Genomic DNA, 21,503 nt, shown 5'->3' on the forward strand with positions numbered 1-21,503 from the left:
TGGCCTTTGCTGTTTGGTAGGTATAGGTGTGACAAGCTGCAGTAATGTGTTTGGCTTTGGATAGCTACATTTCTGCACACCCACCTGCTACAAGGCCTGCAGCCCCTTCGCCTCAGAACTTCCCCAGTCTTAATTCAAGCATTCAATTCCTACCACATCCCTCATGCAATGATATGTCGCTTCATTTTTGAAACATTGTCCCCCTCTTGTGGCCTTCCAACTTTGAAATTTACTGTTCAATTTTGAATTAATTCATATATGAATAAAATGGAAAAGCAACGATTTATCTGGCGAGTTATTTGAATGTTCTGCCTACGTCCACCTGTCTGACAGACGGACGGTATTCTAGTGGCTTGTAGCAGCAGCAGCAGCAGCTAGGTGCGCTGCTTGCCTGCAGTAAATAGGATGTGTCCATCCATGGAACACTGTGATAGGAATCATGCCATTCATAGCACACAATGCTTGGATGTGTTCGACCACGTCTCACAATGGGACCACGTGTCACAATGGGCAGCCCACAGTCTGTAGCAGCTGCGCAGTAGTATTCAGCTTCAGTCTGCTGAGTGAGCCTGAGCAGACAGGTGGGCCATGCTCGCCTCCTGGTTACAATATCTGGCACCAGGAGAGTTAGGCCACGTTCACACGCTGCGGATTCCGCTGCGGATTAATCCGCACGGATTTAGCAAAAACCGCAGATAATCCGCAGGTCCAAAGACCTGCGGATTATCTGCGGTTTTGCCTGCGGTTTGGTCCTGCGGATTCACTATCTCCACAATGGTGGAGATAGGAACCCGCAGCGTTTTCCACAGAAAGAATTGACATGCAATTCTTTCTGCGGATTCAAAACCGCAGCAAATCCGCGCGGTTTTTTCCGCAGCGTCGGCACAGCGTTTTTTTTTACCCATTCAAATGAATGGTACTGTACACCGCAGCTAAAACTGCTGCGTGTCTGTAGCGGCCAATCCGCAGCGTGTGCACACAGCCTTAAAGCAAGACCTTTCATTTAGGGAGGGTAGTAGAGGGGGCGGTGTAGGAGCAGTGCTCCTCTGGCCTCTTTCCTAGTACTGAAGCGCGTTTGACCGTGAGGGGAGGGTGGCCTAACAAAAAAGGGGTTGGCCTATGCAAATTAAAAGCGCGTGGAGTGGAATCCTGGGGGGAAAAAAAAAAAAAAAAAAACAGCCGCCTGCGCTTTTGTTATGCGCCCAGACTTGGTTTGAATGTCTTCCTCAGGGTGGTGTCTGTGTCATTCTCCACAATGGGTGCCTGTCTTAAGCCCTGTGGCCTTGCAAGCGGCAAACCATTTCTGGTTATCGCTTCTCGGCCTTTTGGCTAAGATCTGTAACGGGTCTCGTCATTAGGCTAAAGGTGATCTGTGTGGAGGTTGCTGCTCTTGGCCTTTTGGGTGATTACCCAATTGCTGCTATTGGGAGTAGGGACTGAAGCAGGGATTACCTTTTCTCGCTGGTGGACGAATTCTTCTTCGTGGAGTGGTGGGCAGTTGGAAGGACCGGAATCCAGGGACGTTTGGCGATCCAAGTAACTTTTTCTTCCTTATTTCATCTGTGGAAAGAAAAAAAGAGTTGGAGATGGAGTCCAGGAGGAATACTGGAGGTAGGAACAGTGGAGGGAGTGCAAACCCCAATGACTATTTTTATGAGGAGTATCCTCTCAAGGACACAATTAGGTTTGTGATATCTGCTGAATTCAGGCAAGAGAAGGATACCAGTTTTGTTCATGAGAGACTCTGTAGTTTTTTGAAAATTGAAAGAGAAGACTACTATTGTTTTCAAAGTTTTTTTTCTCGGGGTTTTTATGATGTAACACTTACAAGCATCTCCCAGTGTGAGCGAGTTTTTTCTCTCTATGAAGAAAATAGGGAGAATCCGCTGTTTGAGGGAGTTAAAGTAATTCCCTCCTTTCAATTTTCAATGAGAACTTTGACTATCCATATGTTCAGCCCTTTCATCGGAGACGATCAGGTCATTGCCTTTCTCAAAACTTATTGTGATAAGGTGATCGAGAAGGGGAAAGGAAGAACTGATTTTGGAGTATGGAATGGAAAGCGGGTTTATCTGGTGAGTTTCAGGAAGGACCCGCTGGAAGATGGCGGTGTAGCCAGACCCCCGCCGGTTGTTTTTATAAACCGTAGCCGTGGGTATTTATTTTTTTCAGGAATGCCTGCCTATTGTAGAGCATGTCGGAGGTATGGGCATACTGATGATGCATGCAAAAAGTGTTTCGAATGTCCAGGATCAGATCATTTGGGGAGGAATTGCCCAAAAAAGAAGACTGATGAAGACATGGATACGGCACCTGGGAATCAGCAACAGGAGGCGGAGGAAGTTGCGGATGAGCCAAGCATGAATGTGGTAGAGGAAGAGGAGAGGAAAGATAAGGGTGTGGAAGAAGTGGTAAAAGAAAAAAAGAAGAAAAAGGAAGAGAGGAAAGCGGAGAAGAAGGAGGAGAGAAGTAGGAAAATGGAGGACGAAGAAAGAATGAAGAAAGAGGAGAGGGATCGGATGATATTATTAGAAGAATGTAGGAGGAGAGAAGATCAGAAGAAGGAAGATCAGAAGAAGGAAGATCAGAAGAAGGAAGATCAGAAGAAGGAAGATCAGAAGAAAGAAGAACAAAAGGAGCAAGTGCTGGTGGGAGGAGCAAAGGGCAATCTAAAGAAAGAAGCCGTGCTGGCAGGACTGGGGAAAATGGTGCAAGTTTGTCCCCCAGGAAGTAAATCATCTAACACACAAGGTGATACAAAGTTAAATGATGGGAAGTTGCAAGTAGAGGATGTGTGTAAGGAGAAAGATAGAACCTCACCCTTGGGAGAGAGTTTGACTGCTGGGTCCCTGTCTGTGGGTCCGTCGCGTGTTCAGGACTCGATGGATTGCTCGGGGGAAACACTGAAAAGAAGGGCAGTGGTAGAAGAAGATGAGGTTATGGTATGTGGAGGGAAAGTGAAGGCTATAGAAAAAGAAGTTGTGGATTTAGCAGGGGACTTTGCAGTTTCTAGTTCTGATGAGCTAGAGATTGCAGAATTTTCTTCAGAAGACGAGGGCGGAGGGGATTGCCCTAAGATTAATAGTCGAAGATGATTCACTTTGCTTCCCTGAATGTTCAGGGGTTAAACAATGAACAAAAAAGAGTAGCTTTATATAATTTTTTAGAATTGGAAAATATGGATTTTGTCTTCTTACAGGAATGCAATTTAAGGAAATCTGTTAATTATGATTTTTTTAAAGAACATTGGAGTGGGAAAGCGATTTTCTCAGGAGGTAATGAGCACAAGAGTGACGGCGTCGGTTTTTTGTGTAGTCAACATTGGGATATTGTGGATTATGAGGAGATATACCCGGGGCGGATTTTAAAAGTAGTGGTTAAAAAATCTAACCTGTCAATCAAGTGCTTTTGTGTGTATGCTTATCCTGCTAAAAGTAGAAGGCGTGAATTATTTGAAATCTTGCAGCTGTTTTTAACAGGGTCAGAGCCGATAATTGTTAGTGGGGATTTTAATTGTCATATAAATAGCAAAAAGGACAGTTCAGTTACTTTTTTAAACGGGGTTATATCGGCTTGCAATTTACAAGATGTCTGGGTTGCTTGTGGGAGAAACAGGGATGAAGAAGCAACATGGTCAAGTAATAGAGCCCGGTCTAGAATTGATTATTTTTTTGTGTCTACCCATTTTAAATGTGATTCTTTTAAGTCTGAAATAAGTTGTTTCTCAGATCATAAGTTAATAAGATGTGTAGTAGGATGTAAGGGAATTGAAAATAGAAAACCCACACATTGGAAGTTGAACACTTCTCTTTTAGATGACAAGAAAGTAATTTCAGAGTTTCATACATTTTATAAAAAATTGTGCTTGAGGAAGAAGTGTTTTAAGGATTTTTTTAAGTGGTGGGAGTTTTTTAAAAGAGAAACTAAATTATTTTTTATTAAGGTGGGTAGAAGGAAAGCTAGAGAGAAAAGAGAACAATATCGTTTATTGAATGCAAGGTTACAATGTTTTTACACGCTTAGGAATAATGGGGTTAATCTGGATGAAGATATTGAGTGCGTTAAAAATCAAATACAAAAGAACTTACATGAGAAAGGGAAGGAGATCATTTTTAATGCCAGAGTGAGAATTTTGGAAGAAAATGAAAAATGTTCTAATTTTTTCTTTAAAAAAATAGTTGGGAAAAAAGATTTTATGGATAATGTGGAAGGTGAAGGCGAGTTGGAGGGGAAGATTAAGAAAGTGGAAGAATTTTATAGTGACTTATTTTCTGAGAAAAGGAGTGATGTTTCTCTAAGGGATTATTTTTTGAATAATTTGAAGTGTTTTTTTTCCGAGGAAGAAAAGACGTTTTTAATTAGTGATTTTACGGTTAAGGAGTTATGGGAAACAATCAAAAGTTTTGCGAACTCTAAAACCCCGGGTATGGACGGTTTGCCTATAGAATTTTATAAAACCTTTTGGAGCTTTTTAAAAGAAGACCTTTTTGAATTGTTTTATACAGTGATGTCTTCATTTTGTATTCCAGGTTCATGGGCGGAGGGTTTGGTTGTGTTGCTTTTTAAAAAGGGGGAGAAAAGTCTTATTAAAAATTGGAGACCTATAACTCTTCTTAATAGTGACTATAAAATTTATGCAAAAGTCTTGGCAAATCGTTTAAAAAAGGTGATTGCTCTGGTCATTGGGGATGATCAATCTTGTGCTGTTCCTGGGAGGAAAATTACTGATTCACTTTTAATGGTTAGAGATGTGATATGGGATTTTAAGGAGAGGGGACAGGAGTTGGCATTAATTACATTTGATTTTGAGAAAGCCTATGACAGAGTATCGCATTGTTTTTTATTTGAAGTTTTAAAGAAAATTGGTTGCCCGGGAGAATTTATTAACCGTATTAAGTGTTTGTATGATTTGTCATTTTGTAAGGTGTCTGTAAATGGTTTTTTATCTGGGAATATTAAGGTATGTTGTGGAGTTAAACAGGGTTGTCCGCTATCTCCTATTTTATTTATATGTGCAATAGAACCCCTTTTAAGTACTATCCGGAACGATAAGGTGGTGGATGGTGTGTTTTTACCGGGAAATAATAATGTGCCTGTAAAACTCGTTGCATACATGGATGATGTTACAATTTTTGTGAGGTGTATGAGGAGTTTTAATAGAGTCTTAAGGACAGCAGAATGGTTCGGAGGGGCTTCAGGTTTTAAGGTTAATTTTGAAAAATCAGGGGTCTTATTAATTGGAGGTTTTAACATTGATGGGCGATGTAGGCTTGTAGTGGTTCCAGAGTTGAAAATTTTAGGGGTGTTTTTTTCATTTAATTGTGGGAATGTAAAAAATTGGGAATCACTCTTGGAGCGTGTAAGAAAAAAGATTAGTCTGTGGAGATTAAGATGCCTGTCGATGGAGGGGAAGATTTTAGTAATAAGACAAGTTCTTTTACCCTTGATTTTATATGTCGCCATTGTTTTTATGCCCCCAGACTCAGTGATGAAGAAAATTATTAAAGAGTGTTTTAATTTTTTCTGGGGCACAAAGATGGAAAGAGTTAGAAGAGAGGAGTTATATAGAAAGAAGGAGGATGGAGGAAGGAACTTCCCAGATATTAGAAGGTTTTTATATTGTAAATACTTATCCTTGTGTTTTAATGTTCTGGTTGGAGCGGAATCAAATCTGAAATCTATTGTGACATATAATTGTGGGTTTTTTATTAGAAAGTATAAATGGTGTGTGTTGGAGTTGAAGAAGCCCCATAGATGGATACCCTCAGAGCATTACTTAATTTTAGAAAGGATAATGAGAGAATTGAATCTAGCAAATGTAGGAAAGGATGTTTTAATTAATCATAGGAAAATCTTAAAGTTTTTAGAGAATAAAAGTGTTACTTGTACAATAGATCAATTTTCATCCCAAGCATCAAAAGAAATATGGCTACGGGCTAATGTGCCTTTTGTGCTAAATGAACAAAAAGATTTGTTGTGGAGCATTGTGAAAAAGTGTCTCCCCACCAAGGATTTTAATCATAGAAGAGGACTAGTGAAGAATGCTCAGTGTCCGAGAGATGGATGTATAGAGGATGAGACATGTTTACATATCTTTTGGAATTGCGTTTTTGCACAACAAGTGTGGAGAAAGATCAGTTCTTTGGTGGGTGTTTTAAGTGGTCTTAGGTTTTTTGATTTCAATCTGGTATTTTATGGTATTGGGATAAGAAATATTGATTTTAAAAATGTCTGGTTAATATTGTCTGTGATGAAGATGGCCTTATGGAAATGTAGGAATATTTTACTGTTTAAGAGGACCGCATTATCCGTAAATGATTGTACACAGCTTGGGCTTAGTTATTTATTTACATATTATTGGAAGGATAGGAAAGACCTAGGAGTAGAGGAAGCAGAAAGATTGTGGAAACAGAAAGATTGGAATAAGGTTCTTAATATGTAATATGTCGGTCTTAATGTAATTTCATGTGTTTTACTTACTTGTGACTCACGATGATGATTTCTTGGTTTTTGTCTTAATCCTATGGAATATGAAAGACATGAAACATTTCAATAAGAAATCTGAGAGAGACAAAAAAAAAAAAAAAAAAAAAACAAAAAAAAAAAAAAAAAAAAAAAAAAAAAAAAAAAAAAAAAAAAAATCTGTTCTTATCAGTTTAATATCTGATACGTCCCCTATCTGGGGACCATATATTAAATGGATTTTTAGAACAGGGAGATGGAAAAAGAGCTTGCTCACTTCACTCCACGTATCAGCCCAGTATGGCAGTTTCTCTGGGAATGGTGCACTCACTCTCTTAAGCGGTTTCCAAAGACAGATTGAATTGAAATCGGGATAAGCAAGTAGTGTTTTCAAAGCATGATTTGAATGCTTTTTTCCAATGTCGCCGCTCTGCAATTAGTTTTTCTTGGTCCAAGTTGCACATTTCCAATTCCTTAGCCTTGATTTAACTTGACCAACTCTTCTACTACTACTACTACTACTACTCTTATTCACCGCTATATGGGAGGCATTGCACTGTATTCAATGTGTCCGTAAAATAACGATCTATCTTGGCCTTTGCTGTTTGGTAGGTATAGGTGTGACAAGCTGCAGTAATGTGTTTGGCTTTGGATAGCTACATTTCTGCACACCCACCTGCTACAAGGCCTGCAGCCCCTTCGCCTCAGAACTTCCCCAGTCTTAATTCAAGCATTCAATTCCTACCACATCCCTCATGCAATGATATGTCGCTTCATTTTTGAAACATTGTCCCCCTCTTGTGGCCTTCCAACTTTGAAATTTACTGTTCAATTTTGAATTAATTCATATATGAATAAAATGGAAAAGCAACGATTTATCTGGCGAGTTATTTGAATGTTCTGCCTACGTCCACCTGTCTGACAGACGGACGGTATTCTAGTGGCTTGTAGCAGCAGCAGCAGCAGCTAGGTGCGCTGCTTGCCTGCAGTAAATAGGATGTGTCCATCCATGGAACACTGTGATAGGAATCATGCCATTCATAGCACACAATGCTTGGATGTGTTCGACCACGTCTCACAATGGGACCACGTGTCACAATGGGCAGCCCACAGTCTGTAGCAGCTGCGCAGTAGTATTCAGCTTCAGTCTGCTGAGTGAGCCTGAGCAGACAGGTGGGCCATGCTCGCCTCCTGGTTACAATATCTGGCACCAGGAGAGTTAGGCCACGTTCACACGCTGCGGATTCCGCTGCGGATTAATCCGCACGGATTTAGCAAAAACCGCAGATAATCCGCAGGTCCAAAGACCTGCGGATTATCTGCGGTTTTGCCTGCGGTTTGGTCCTGCGGATTCACTATCTCCACAATGGTGGAGATAGGAACCCGCAGCGTTTTCCACAGAAAGAATTGACATGCAATTCTTTCTGCGGATTCAAAACCGCAGCAAATCCGCGCGGTTTTTTCCGCAGCGTCGGCACAGCGTTTTTTTTTACCCATTCAAATGAATGGTACTGTACACCGCAGCTAAAACTGCTGCGTGTCTGTAGCGGCCAATCCGCAGCGTGTGCACACAGCCTTAAAGCAAGACCTTTCATTTAGGGAGGGTAGTAGAGGGGGCGGTGTAGGAGCAGTGCTCCTCTGGCCTCTTTCCTAGTACTGAAGCGCGTTTGACCGTGAGGGGAGGGTGGCCTAACAAAAAAGGGGTTGGCCTATGCAAATTAAAAGCGCGTGGAGTGGAATCCTGGGGGGAAAAAAAAAAAAAAAAAAACAGCCGCCTGCGCTTTTGTTATGCGCCCAGACTTGGTTTGAATGTCTTCCTCAGGGTGGTGTCTGTGTCATTCTCCACAATGGGTGCCTGTCTTAAGCCCTGTGGCCTTGCAAGCGGCAAACCATTTCTGGTTATCGCTTCTCGGCCTTTTGGCTAAGATCAAGTGTAGTATCTGTTCTTATCAGTTTAATATCTGATACGTCCCCTATCTGGGGACCATATATTAAATGGATTTTTAGAACAGGGAGATGGAAAAAGAGCTTGCTCACTTCACTCCACGTATCAGCCCAGTATGGCAGTTTCTCTGGGAATGGTGCACTCACTCTCTTAAGCGGTTTCCAAAGACAGATTGAATTGAAATCGGGATAAGCAAGTAGTGTTTTCAAAGCATGATTTGAATGCTTTTTTCCAATGTCGCCGCTCTGCAATTAGTTTTTCTTGGTCCAAGTTGCACATTTCCAATTCCTTAGCCTTGATTTAACTTGACCAACTCTTCTACTACTACTACTACTACTACTACTCTTATTCACCGCTATATGGGAGGCATTGCACTGTATTCAATGTGTCCGTAAAATAACGATCTATCTTGGCCTTTGCTGTTTGGTAGGTATAGGTGTGACAAGCTGCAGTAATGTGTTTGGCTTTGGATAGCTACATTTCTGCACACCCACCTGCTACAAGGCCTGCAGCCCCTTCGCCTCAGAACTTCCCCAGTCTTAATTCAAGCATTCAATTCCTACCACATCCCTCATGCAATGATATGTCGCTTCATTTTTGAAACATTGTCCCCCTCTTGTGGCCTTCCAACTTTGAAATTTACTGTTCAATTTTGAATTAATTCATATATGAATAAAATGGAAAAGCAACGATTTATCTGGCGAGTTATTTGAATGTTCTGCCTACGTCCACCTGTCTGACAGACGGACGGTATTCTAGTGGCTTGTAGCAGCAGCAGCAGCAGCTAGGTGCGCTGCTTGCCTGCAGTAAATAGGATGTGTCCATCCATGGAACACTGTGATAGGAATCATGCCATTCATAGCACACAATGCTTGGATGTGTTCGACCACGTCTCACAATGGGACCACGTGTCACAATGGGCAGCCCACAGTCTGTAGCAGCTGCGCAGTAGTATTCAGCTTCAGTCTGCTGAGTGAGCCTGAGCAGACAGGTGGGCCATGCTCGCCTCCTGGTTACAATATCTGGCACCAGGAGAGTTAGGCCACGTTCACACGCTGCGGATTCCGCTGCGGATTAATCCGCACGGATTTAGCAAAAACCGCAGATAATCCGCAGGTCCAAAGACCTGCGGATTATCTGCGGTTTTGCCTGCGGTTTGGTCCTGCGGATTCACTATCTCCACAATGGTGGAGATAGGAACCCGCAGCGTTTTCCACAGAAAGAATTGACATGCAATTCTTTCTGCGGATTCAAAACCGCAGCAAATCCGCGCGGTTTTTTCCGCAGCGTCGGCACAGCGTTTTTTTTTACCCATTCAAATGAATGGTACTGTACACCGCAGCTAAAACTGCTGCGTGTCTGTAGCGGCCAATCCGCAGCGTGTGCACACAGCCTTAAAGCAAGACCTTTCATTTAGGGAGGGTAGTAGAGGGGGCGGTGTAGGAGCAGTGCTCCTCTGGCCTCTTTCCTAGTACTGAAGCGCGTTTGACCGTGAGGGGAGGGTGGCCTAACAAAAAAGGGGTTGGCCTATGCAAATTAAAAGCGCGTGGAGTGGAATCCTGGGGGGAAAAAAAAAAAAAAAAAAACAGCCGCCTGCGCTTTTGTTATGCGCCCAGACTTGGTTTGAATGTCTTCCTCAGGGTGGTGTCTGTGTCATTCTCCACAATGGGTGCCTGTCTTAAGCCCTGTGGCCTTGCAAGCGGCAAACCATTTCTGGTTATCGCTTCTCGGCCTTTTGGCTAAGATCAAGTGTAGTATCTGTTCTTATCAGTTTAATATCTGATACGTCCCCTATCTGGGGACCATATATTAAATGGATTTTTAGAACAGGGAGATGGAAAAAGAGCTTGCTCACTTCACTCCACGTATCAGCCCAGTATGGCAGTTTCTCTGGGAATGGTGCACTCACTCTCTTAAGCGGTTTCCAAAGACAGATTGAATTGAAATCGGGATAAGCAAGTAGTGTTTTCAAAGCATGATTTGAATGCTTTTTTCCAATGTCGCCGCTCTGCAATTAGTTTTTCTTGGTCCAAGTTGCACATTTCCAATTCCTTAGCCTTGATTTAACTTGACCAACTCTTCTACTACTACTACTACTACTACTACTCTTATTCACCGCTATATGGGAGGCATTGCACTGTATTCAATGTGTCCGTAAAATAACGATCTATCTTGGCCTTTGCTGTTTGGTAGGTATAGGTGTGACAAGCTGCAGTAATGTGTTTGGCTTTGGATAGCTACATTTCTGCACACCCACCTGCTACAAGGCCTGCAGCCCCTTCGCCTCAGAACTTCCCCAGTCTTAATTCAAGCATTCAATTCCTACCACATCCCTCATGCAATGATATGTCGCTTCATTTTTGAAACATTGTCCCCCTCTTGTGGCCTTCCAACTTTGAAATTTACTGTTCAATTTTGAATTAATTCATATATGAATAAAATGGAAAAGCAACGATTTATCTGGCGAGTTATTTGAATGTTCTGCCTACGTCCACCTGTCTGACAGACGGACGGTATTCTAGTGGCTTGTAGCAGCAGCAGCAGCAGCTAGGTGCGCTGCTTGCCTGCAGTAAATAGGATGTGTCCATCCATGGAACACTGTGATAGGAATCATGCCATTCATAGCACACAATGCTTGGATGTGTTCGACCACGTCTCACAATGGGACCACGTGTCACAATGGGCAGCCCACAGTCTGTAGCAGCTGCGCAGTAGTATTCAGCTTCAGTCTGCTGAGTGAGCCTGAGCAGACAGGTGGGCCATGCTCGCCTCCTGGTTACAATATCTGGCACCAGGAGAGTTAGGCCACGTTCACACGCTGCGGATTCCGCTGCGGATTAATCCGCACGGATTTAGCAAAAACCGCAGATAATCCGCAGGTCCAAAGACCTGCGGATTATCTGCGGTTTTGCCTGCGGTTTGGTCCTGCGGATTCACTATCTCCACAATGGTGGAGATAGGAACCCGCAGCGTTTTCCACAGAAAGAATTGACATGCAATTCTTTCTGCGGATTCAAAACCGCAGCAAATCCGCGCGTTTTTTTCCGCAGCGTCGGCACAGCGTTTTTTTTTACCCATTCAAATGAATGGTACTGTACACCGCAGCTAAAACTGCTGCGTGTCTGTAGCGGCCAATCCGCAGCGTGTGCACACAGCCTTAAAGCAAGACCTTTCATTTAGGGAGGGTAGTAGAGGGGGCGGTGTAGGAGCAGTGCTCCTCTGGCCTCTTTCCTAGTACTGAAGCGCGTTTGACCGTGAGGGGAGGGTGGCCTAACAAAAAAGGGGTTGGCCTATGCAAATTAAAAGCGCGTGGAGTGGAATCCTGGGGGGAAAAAAAAAAAAAAAAAAACAGCCGCCTGCGCTTTTGTTATGCGCCCAGACTTGGTTTGAATGTCTTCCTCAGGGTGGTGTCTGTGTCATTCTCCACAATGGGTGCCTGTCTTAAGCCCTGTGGCCTTGCAAGCGGCAAACCATTTCTGGTTATCGCTTCTCGGCCTTTTGGCTAAGATCAAGTGTAGTATCTGTTCTTATCAGTTTAATATCTGATACGTCCCCTATCTGGGGACCATATATTAAATGGATTTTTAGAACAGGGAGATGGAAAAAGAGCTTGCTCACTTCACTCCACGTATCAGCCCAGTATGGCAGTTTCTCTGGGAATGGTGCACTCACTCTCTTAAGCGGTTTCCAAAGACAGATTGAATTGAAATCGGGATAAGCAAGTAGTGTTTTCAAAGCATGATTTGAATGCTTTTTTCCAATGTCGCCGCTCTGCAATTAGTTTTTCTTGGTCCAAGTTGCACATTTCCAATTCCTTAGCCTTGATTTAACTTGACCAACTCTTCTACTACTACTACTACTACTACTACTCTTATTCACCGCTATATGGGAGGCATTGCACTGTATTCAATGTGTCCGTAAAATAACGATCTATCTTGGCCTTTGCTGTTTGGTAGGTATAGGTGTGACAAGCTGCAGTAATGTGTTTGGCTTTGGATAGCTACATTTCTGCACACCCACCTGCTACAAGGCCTGCAGCCCCTTCGCCTCAGAACTTCCCCAGTCTTAATTCAAGCATTCAATTCCTACCACATCCCTCATGCAATGATATGTCGCTTCATTTTTGAAACATTGTCCCCCTCTTGTGGCCTTCCAACTTTGAAATTTACTGTTCAATTTTGAATTAATTCATATATGAATAAAATGGAAAAGCAACGATTTATCTGGCGAGTTATTTGAATGTTCTGCCTACGTCCACCTGTCTGACAGACGGACGGTATTCTAGTGGCTTGTAGCAGCAGCAGCAGCAGCTAGGTGCGCTGCTTGCCTGCAGTAAATAGGATGTGTCCATCCATGGAACACTGTGATAGGAATCATGCCATTCATAGCACACAATGCTTGGATGTGTTCGACCACGTCTCACAATGGGACCACGTGTCACAATGGGCAGCCCACAGTCTGTAGCAGCTGCGCAGTAGTATTCAGCTTCAGTCTGCTGAGTGAGCCTGAGCAGACAGGTGGGCCATGCTCGCCTCCTGGTTACAATATCTGGCACCAGGAGAGTTAGGCCACGTTCACACGCTGCGGATTCCGCTGCGGATTAATCCGCACGGATTTAGCAAAAACCGCAGATAATCCGCAGGTCCAAAGACCTGCGGATTATCTGCGGTTTTGCCTGCGGTTTGGTCCTGCGGATTCACTATCTCCACAATGGTGGAGATAGGAACCCGCAGCGTTTTCCACAGAAAGAATTGACATGCAATTCTTTCTGCGGATTCAAAACCGCAGCAAATCCGCGCGGTTTTTTCCGCAGCGTCGGCACAGCGTTTTTTTTTACCCATTCAAATGAATGGTACTGTACACCGCAGCTAAAACTGCTGCGTGTCTGTAGCGGCCAATCCGCAGCGTGTGCACACAGCCTTAAAGCAAGACCTTTCATTTAGGGAGGGTAGTAGAGGGGGCGGTGTAGGAGCAGTGCTCCTCTGGCCTCTTTCCTAGTACTGAAGCGCGTTTGACCGTGAGGGGAGGGTGGCCTAACAAAAAAGGGGTTGGCCTATGCAAATTAAAAGCGCGTGGAGTGGAATCCTGGGGGGAAAAAAAAAAAAAAAAAAACAGCCGCCTGCGCTTTTGTTATGCGCCCAGACTTGGTTTGAATGTCTTCCTCAGGGTGGTGTCTGTGTCATTCTCCACAATGGGTGCCTGTCTTAAGCCCTGTGGCCTTGCAAGCGGCAAACCATTTCTGGTTATCGCTTCTCGGCCTTTTGGCTAAGATCAAGTGTAGTATCTGTTCTTATCAGTTTAATATCTGATACGTCCCCTATCTGGGGACCATATATTAAATGGATTTTTAGAACAGGGAGATGGAAAAAGAGCTTGCTCACTTCACTCCACGTATCAGCCCAGTATGGCAGTTTCTCTGGGAATGGTGCACTCACTCTCTTAAGCGGTTTCCAAAGACAGATTGAATTGAAATCGGGATAAGCAAGTAGTGTTTTCAAAGCATGATTTGAATGCTTTTTTCCAATGTCGCCGCTCTGCAATTAGTTTTTCTTGGTCCAAGTTGCACATTTCCAATTCCTTAGCCTTGATTTAACTTGACCAACTCTTCTACTACTACTACTACTACTACTACTCTTATTCACCGCTATATGGGAGGCATTGCACTGTATTCAATGTGTCCGTAAAATAACGATCTATCTTGGCCTTTGCTGTTTGGTAGGTATAGGTGTGACAAGCTGCAGTAATGTGTTTGGCTTTGGATAGCTACATTTCTGCACACCCACCTGCTACAAGGCCTGCAGCCCCTTCGCCTCAGAACTTCCCCAGTCTTAATTCAAGCATTCAATTCCTACCACATCCCTCATGCAATGATATGTCGCTTCATTTTTGAAACATTGTCCCCCTCTTGTGGCCTTCCAACTTTGAAATTTACTGTTCAATTTTGAATTAATTCATATATGAATAAAATGGAAAAGCAACGATTTATCTGGCGAGTTATTTGAATGTTCTGCCTACGTCCACCTGTCTGACAGACGGACGGTATTCTAGTGGCTTGTAGCAGCAGCAGCAGCAGCTAGGTGCGCTGCTTGCCTGCAGTAAATAGGATGTGTCCATCCATGGAACACTGTGATAGGAATCATGCCATTCATAGCACACAATGCTTGGATGTGTTCGACCACGTCTCACAATGGGACCACGTGTCACAATGGGCAGCCCACAGTCTGTAGCAGCTGCGCAGTAGTATTCAGCTTCAGTCTGCTGAGTGAGCCTGAGCAGACAGGTGGGCCATGCTCGCCTCCTGGTTACAATATCTGGCACCAGGAGAGTTAGGCCACGTTCACACGCTGCGGATTCCGCTGCGGATTAATCCGCACGGATTTAGCAAAAACCGCAGATAATCCGCAGGTCCAAAGACCTGCGGATTATCTGCGGTTTTGCCTGCGGTTTGGTCCTGCGGATTCACTATCTCCACAATGGTGGAGATAGGAACCCGCAGCGTTTTCCACAGAAAGAATTGACATGCAATTCTTTCTGCGGATTCAAAACCGCAGCAAATCCGCGCGGTTTTTTCCGCAGCGTCGGCACAGCGTTTTTTTTTACCCATTCAAATGAATGGTACTGTACACCGCAGCTAAAACTGCTGCGTGTCTGTAGCGGCCAATCCGCAGCGTGTGCACACAGCCTTAAAGCAAGACCTTTCATTTAGGGAGGGTAGTAGAGGGGGCGGTGTAGGAGCAGTGCTCCTCTGGCCTCTTTCCTAGTACTGAAGCGCGTTTGACCGTGAGGGGAGGGTGGCCTAACAAAAAAGGGGTTGGCCTATGCAAATTAAAAGCGCGTGGAGTGGAATCCTGGGGGGAAAAAAAAAAAAAAAAAAACAGCCGCCTGCGCTTTTGTTATGCGCCCAGACTTGGTTTGAATGTCTTCCTCAGGGTGGTGTCTGTGTCATTCTCCACAATGGGTGCCTGTCTTAAGCCCTGTGGCCTTGCAAGCGGCAAACCATTTCTGGTTATCGCTTCTCGGCCTTTTGGCTAAGATCAAGTGTAGTATCTGTTCTTATCAGTTTAATATCTGATACGTCCCCTATCTGGGGACCATATATTAAATGGATTTTTAGAACAGGGAGATGGAAAAAGAGCTTGCTCACTTCACTCCACGTATCAGCCCAGTATGGCAGTTTCTCTGGGAATGGTGCACTCACTCTCTTAAGCGGTTTCCAAAGACAGATTGAATTGAAATCGGGATAAGCAAGTAGTGTTTTCAAAGCATGATTTGAATGCTTTTTTCCAATGTCGCCGCTCTGCAATTAGTTTTTCTTGGTCCAAGTTGCACATTTCCAATTCCTTAGCCTTGATTTAACTTGACCAACTCTTCTACTACTACTACTACTACTACTACTCTTATTCACCGCTATATGGGAGGCATTGCACTGTATTCAATGTGTCCGTAAAATAACGATCTATCTTGGCCTTTGCTGTTTGGTAGGTATAGGTGTGACAAGCTGCAGTAATGTGTTTGGCTTTGGATAGCTACATTTCTGCACACCCACCTGCTACAAGGCCTGCAGCCCCTTCGCCTCAGAACTTCCCCAGTCTTAATTCAAGCATTCAATTCCTACCACATCCCTCATGCAATGATATGTCGCTTCATTTTTGAAACATTGTCCCCCTCTTGTGGCCTTCCAACTTTGAAATTTACTGTTCAATTTTGAATTAATTCATATATGAATAAAATGGAAAAGCAACGATTTATCTGGCGAGTTATTTGAATGTTCTGCCTACGTCCACCTGTCTGACAGACGGACGGTATTCTAGTGGCTTGTAGCAGCAGCAGCAGCAGCTAGGTGCGCTGCTTGCCTGCAGTAAATAGGATGTGTCCATCCATGGAACACTGTGATAGGAATCATGCCATTCATAGCACACAATGCTTGGATGTGTTCGACCACGTCTCACAATGGGACCACGTGTCACAATGGGCAGCCCACAGTCTGTAGCAGCTGCGCAGTAGTATTCAGCTTCAGTCTGCTGAGTGAGCCTGAGCAGACAGGTGGGCCATGCTCGCCTCCTGGTTACAATATCTGGCACCAGGAGAGTTAGGCCACGTTCACACGCTGCGGATTCCGCTGCGGATTAATCCGCACGGATTTAGCAAAAACCGCAGATAATCCGCAGGTCCAAAGACCTGCGGATTATCTGCGGTTTTGCCTGCGGTTTGGTCCTGCGGATTCACTATCTCCACAATGGTGGAGATAGGAACCCGCAGCGTTTTCCACAGAAAGAATTGACATGCAATTCTTTCTGCGGATTCAAAACCGCAGCAAATCCGCGCGGTTTTTTCCGCAGCGTCGGCACAGCGTTTTTTTTTACCCATTCAAATGAATGGTACTGTACACCGCAGCTAAAACTGCTGCGTGTCTGTAGCGGCCAATCCGCAGCGTGTGCACACAGCCTTAAAGCAAGACCTTTCATTTAGGGAGGGTAGTAGAGGGGGCGGTGTAGGAGCAGTGCTCCTCTGGCCTCTTTCCTAGTACTGAAGCGCGTTTGACCGTGAGGGGAGGGTGGCCTAACAAAAAAGGGGTTGGCCTATGCAAATTAAAAGCGCGTGGAGTGGAATCCTGGGGGGAAAAAAAAAAAAAAAAAAACAGCCGCCTGCGCTTTTGTTATGCGCCCAGACTTGGTTTGAATGTCTTCCTCAGGGTGGTGTCTGTGTCATTCTCCACAATGGGTGCCTGTCTTAAGCCCTGTGGCCTTGCAAGCGGCAAACCATTTCTGGTTATCGCTTCTCGGCCTTTTGGCTAAGATCAAGTGTAGTATCTGTTCTTATCAGTTTAATATCTGATACGTCCCCTATCTGGGGACCATATATTAAATGGATTTTTAGAACAGGGAGATGGAAAAAGAGCTTGCTCACTTCACTCCACGTATCAGCCCAGTATGGCAGTTTCTCTGGGAATGGTGCACTCACTCTCTTAAGCGGTTTCCAAAGACAGATTGAATTGAAATCGGGATAAGCAAGTAGTGTTTTCAAAGCATGATTTGAATGCTTTTTTCCAATGTCGCCGCTCTGCAATTAGTTTTTCTTGGTCCAAGTTGCACATTTCCAATTCCTTAGCCTTGATTTAACTTGACCAACTCTTCTACTACTACTACTACTACTACTACTCTTATTCACCGCTATATGGGAGGCATTGCACTGTATTCAATGTGTCCGTAAAATAACGATCTATCTTGGCCTTTGCTGTTTGGTAGGTATAGGTGTGACAAGCTGCAGTAATGTGTTTGGCTTTGGATAGCTACATTTCTGCACACCCACCTGCTACAAGGCCTGCAGCCCCTTCGCCTCAGAACTTCCCCAGTCTTAATTCAAGCATTCAATTCCTACCACATCCCTCATGCAATGATATGTCGCTTCATTTTTGAAACATTGTCCCCCTCTTGTGGCCTTCCAACTTTGAAATTTACTGTTCAATTTTGAATTAATTCATATATGAATAAAATGGAAAAGCAACGATTTATCTGGCGAGTTATTTGAATGTTCTGCCTACGTCCACCTGTCTGACAGACGGACGGTATTCTAGTGGCTTGTAGCAGCAGCAGCAGCAGCTAGGTGCGCTGCTTGCCTGCAGTAAATAGGATGTGTCCATCCATGGAACACTGTGATAGGAATCATGCCATTCATAGCACACAATGCTTGGATGTGTTCGACCACGTCTCACAATGGGACCACGTGTCACAATGGGCAGCCCACAGTCTGTAGCAGCTGCGCAGTAGTATTCAGCTTCAGTCTGCTGAGTGAGCCTGAGCAGACAGGTGGGCCATGCTCGCCTCCTGGTTACAATATCTGGCACCAGGAGAGTTAGGCCACGTTCACACGCTGCGGATTCCGCTGCGGATTAATCCGCACGGATTTAGCAAAAACCGCAGATAATCCGCAGGTCCAAAGACCTGCGGATTATCTGCGGTTTTGCCTGCGGTTTGGTCCTGCGGATTCACTATCTCCACAATGGTGGAGATAGGAACCCGCAGCGTTTTCCACAGAAAGAATTGACATGCAATTCTTTCTGCGGATTCAAAACCGCAGCAAATCCGCGCGGTTTTTTCCGCAGCGTCGGCACAGCGTTTTTTTTTACCCATTCAAATGAATGGTACTGTACACCGCAGCTAAAACTGCTGCGTGTCTGTAGCGGCCAATCCGCAGCGTGTGCACACAGCCTTAAAGCAAGACCTTTCATTTAGGGAGGGTAGTAGAGGGGGCGGTGTAGGAGCAGTGCTCCTCTGGCCTCTTTCCTAGTACTGAAGCGCGTTTGACCGTGAGGGGAGGGTGGCCTAACAAAAAAGGGGTTGGCCTATGCAAATTAAAAGCGCGTGGAGTGGAATCCTGGGGGGAAAAAAAAAAAAAAAAAAACAGCCGCCTGCGCTTTTGTTATGCGCCCAGACTTGGTTTGAATGTCTTCCTCAGGGTGGTGTCTGTGTCATTCTCCACAATGGGTGCCTGTCTTAAGCCCTGTGGCCTTGCAAGCGGCAAACCATTTCTGGTTATCGCTTCTCGGCCTTTTGGCTAAGATCAAGTGTAGTATCTGTTCTTATCAGTTTAATATCTGATACGTCCCCTATCTGGGGACCATATATTAAATGGATTTTTAGAACAGGGAGATGGAAAAAGAGCTTGCTCACTTCACTCCACGTATCAGCCCAGTATGGCAGTTTCTCTGGGAATGGTGCACTCACTCTCTTAAGCGGTTTCCAAAGACAGATTGAATTGAAATCGGGATAAGCAAGTAGTGTTTTCAAAGCATGATTTGAATGCTTTTTTCCAATGTCGCCGCTCTGCAATTAGTTTTTCTTGGTCCAAGTTGCACATTTCCAATTCCTTAGCCTTGATTTAACTTGACCAACTCTTCTACTACTACTACTACTACTACTACTCTTATTCACCGCTATATGGGAGGCATTGCACTGTATTCAATGTGTCCGTAAAATAACGATCTATCTTGGCCTTTGCTGTTTGGTAGGTATAGGTGTGACAAGCTGCAGTAATGTGTTTGGCTTTGGATAGCTACATTTCTGCACACCCACCTGCTACAAGGCCTGCAGCCCCTTCGCCTCAGAACTTCCCCAGTCTTAATTCAAGCATTCAATTCCTACCACATCCCTCATGCAATGATATGTCGCTTCATTTTTGAAACATTGTCCCCCTCTTGTGGCCTTCCAACTTTGAAATTTACTGTTCAATTTTGAATTAATTCATATATGAATAAAATGGAAAAGCAACGATTTATCTGGCGAGTTATTTGAATGTTCTGCCTACGTCCACCTGTCTGACAGACGGACGGTATTCTAGTGGCTTGTAGCAGCAGCAGCAGCAGCTAGGTGCGCTGCTTGCCTGCAGTAAATAGGATGTGTCCATCCATGGAACACTGTGATAGGAATCATGCCATTCATAGCACACAATGCTTGGATGTGTTCGACCACGTCTCACAATGGGACCACGTGTCACAATGGGCAGCCCACAGTCTGTAGCAGCTGCGCAGTAGTATTCAGCTTCAGTCTGCTGAGTGAGCCTGAGCAGACAGGTGGGCCATGCTCGCCTCCTGGTTACAATATCTGGCACCAGGAGAGTTAGGCCACGTTCACACGCTGCGGATTCCGCTGCGGATTAATCCGCACGGATTTAGCAAAAACCGCAGATAATCCGCAGGTCCAAAGACCTGCGGATTATCTGCGGTTTTGCCTGCGGTTTGGTCCTGCGGATTCACTATCTCCACAATGGTGGAGATAGGAACCCGCAGCGTTTTCCACAGAAAGAATTGACATGCAATTCTTTCTGCGGATTCAAAACCGCAGCAAATCCGCGCGGTTTTTTCCGCAGCGTCGGCACAGCGTTTTTTTTTACCCATTCAAATGAATGGTACTGTACACCGCAGCTAAAACTGCTGCGTGTCTGTAGCGGCCAATCCGCAGCGTGTGCACACAGCCTTAAAGCAAGACCTTTCATTTAGGGAGGGTAGTAGAGGGGGCGGTGTAGGAGCAGTGCTCCTCTGGCCTCTTTCCTAGTACTGAAGCGCGTTTGACCGTGAGGGGAGGGTGGCCTAACAAAAAAGGGGTTGGCCTATGCAAATTAAAAGCGCGTGGAGTGGAATCCTGGGGGGAAAAAAAAAAAAAAAAAAACAGCCGCCTGCGCTTTTGTTATGCGCCCAGACTTGGTTTGAATGTCTTCCTCAGGGTGGTGTCTGTGTCATTCTCCACAATGGGTGCCTGTCTTAAGCCCTGTGGCCTTGCAAGCGGCAAACCATTTCTGGTTATCGCTTCTCGGCCTTTTGGCTAAGATCAAGTGTAGTATCTGTTCTTATCAGTTTAATATCTGATACGTCCCCTATCTGGGGACCATATATTAAATGGATTTTTAGAACAGGGAGATGGAAAAAGAGCTTGCTCACTTCACTCCACGTATCAGCCCAGTATGGCAGTTTCTCTGGGAATGGTGCACTCACTCTCTTAAGCGGTTTCCAAAGACAGATTGAATTGAAATCGGGATAAGCAAGTAGTGTTTTCAAAGCATGATTTGAATGCTTTTTTCCAATGTCGCCGCTCTGCAATTAGTTTTTCTTGGTCCAAGTTGCACATTTCCAATTCCTTAGCCTTGATTTAACTTGACCAACTCTTCTACTACTACTACTACTACTACTACTCTTATTCACCGCTATATGGGAGGCATTGCACTGTATTCAATGTGTCCGTAAAATAACGATCTATCTTGGCCTTTGCTGTTTGGTAGGTATAGGTGTGACAAGCTGCAGTAATGTGTTTGGCTTTGGATAGCTACATTTCTGCACACCCACCTGCTACAAGGCCTGCAGCCCCTTCGCCTCAGAACTTCCCCAGTCTTAATTCAAGCATTCAATTCCTACCACATCCCTCATGCAATGATATGTCGCTTCATTTTTGAAACATTGTCCCCCTCTTGTGGCCTTCCAACTTTGAAATTTACTGTTCAATTTTGAATTAATTCATATATGAATAAAATGGAAAAGCAACGATTTATCTGGCGAGTTATTTGAATGTTCTGCCTACGTCCACCTGTCTGACAGACGGACGGTATT

The 21,503-nt window shown here is 44.4% G+C and overlaps 8 non-coding genes and 1 pseudogene across 8 annotated transcripts; all 9 read left to right on the plus strand.

The window, feature by feature from the left end:
* The first annotated feature begins 6,623 nt into the window (after window positions 1–6,623).
* Window positions 6,624–6,794, plus strand: LOC141078673 (U2 spliceosomal RNA; annotated as a pseudogene).
* A 1,569-nt stretch (window positions 6,795–8,363) lies between these two features.
* Window positions 8,364–8,554, plus strand: LOC141078630 (U2 spliceosomal RNA). Its single transcript, XR_012228017.1, has one exon. It is a non-coding gene; the product is annotated as a U2 spliceosomal RNA (small nuclear RNA).
* A 1,572-nt stretch (window positions 8,555–10,126) lies between these two features.
* Window positions 10,127–10,317, plus strand: LOC141078631 (U2 spliceosomal RNA). Its single transcript, XR_012228018.1, has one exon. It is a non-coding gene; the product is annotated as a U2 spliceosomal RNA (small nuclear RNA).
* Window positions 10,318–11,889: 1,572 nt separating this feature from the next.
* Window positions 11,890–12,080, plus strand: LOC141078632 (U2 spliceosomal RNA). The gene has a single exon (XR_012228019.1). It is a non-coding gene; the product is annotated as a U2 spliceosomal RNA (small nuclear RNA).
* A 1,572-nt stretch (window positions 12,081–13,652) lies between these two features.
* Window positions 13,653–13,843, plus strand: LOC141078635 (U2 spliceosomal RNA). Its single transcript, XR_012228021.1, has one exon. It is a non-coding gene; the product is annotated as a U2 spliceosomal RNA (small nuclear RNA).
* A 1,572-nt stretch (window positions 13,844–15,415) lies between these two features.
* Window positions 15,416–15,606, plus strand: LOC141078636 (U2 spliceosomal RNA). The gene has a single exon (XR_012228022.1). It is a non-coding gene; the product is annotated as a U2 spliceosomal RNA (small nuclear RNA).
* A 1,572-nt stretch (window positions 15,607–17,178) lies between these two features.
* LOC141078637 (U2 spliceosomal RNA) lies at window positions 17,179–17,369 on the plus strand. The gene has a single exon (XR_012228023.1). It is a non-coding gene; the product is annotated as a U2 spliceosomal RNA (small nuclear RNA).
* Window positions 17,370–18,941: 1,572 nt separating this feature from the next.
* On the plus strand, window positions 18,942–19,132 carry LOC141078638 (U2 spliceosomal RNA). The gene has a single exon (XR_012228024.1). It is a non-coding gene; the product is annotated as a U2 spliceosomal RNA (small nuclear RNA).
* Window positions 19,133–20,704: 1,572 nt separating this feature from the next.
* LOC141078639 (U2 spliceosomal RNA) lies at window positions 20,705–20,895 on the plus strand. The gene has a single exon (XR_012228025.1). It is a non-coding gene; the product is annotated as a U2 spliceosomal RNA (small nuclear RNA).
* The last annotated feature ends 608 nt before the right edge of the window (window positions 20,896–21,503 follow it).

This window comes from Dendrobates tinctorius, unplaced genomic scaffold (genome assembly GCF_039654945.1).
Source record: "Dendrobates tinctorius isolate UK_male_01 unplaced genomic scaffold, ASM3965494v1 ptg000584l, whole genome shotgun sequence".
In the NCBI taxonomy this organism is placed as follows: Eukaryota; Metazoa; Chordata; class Amphibia; order Anura; family Dendrobatidae; genus Dendrobates; species Dendrobates tinctorius.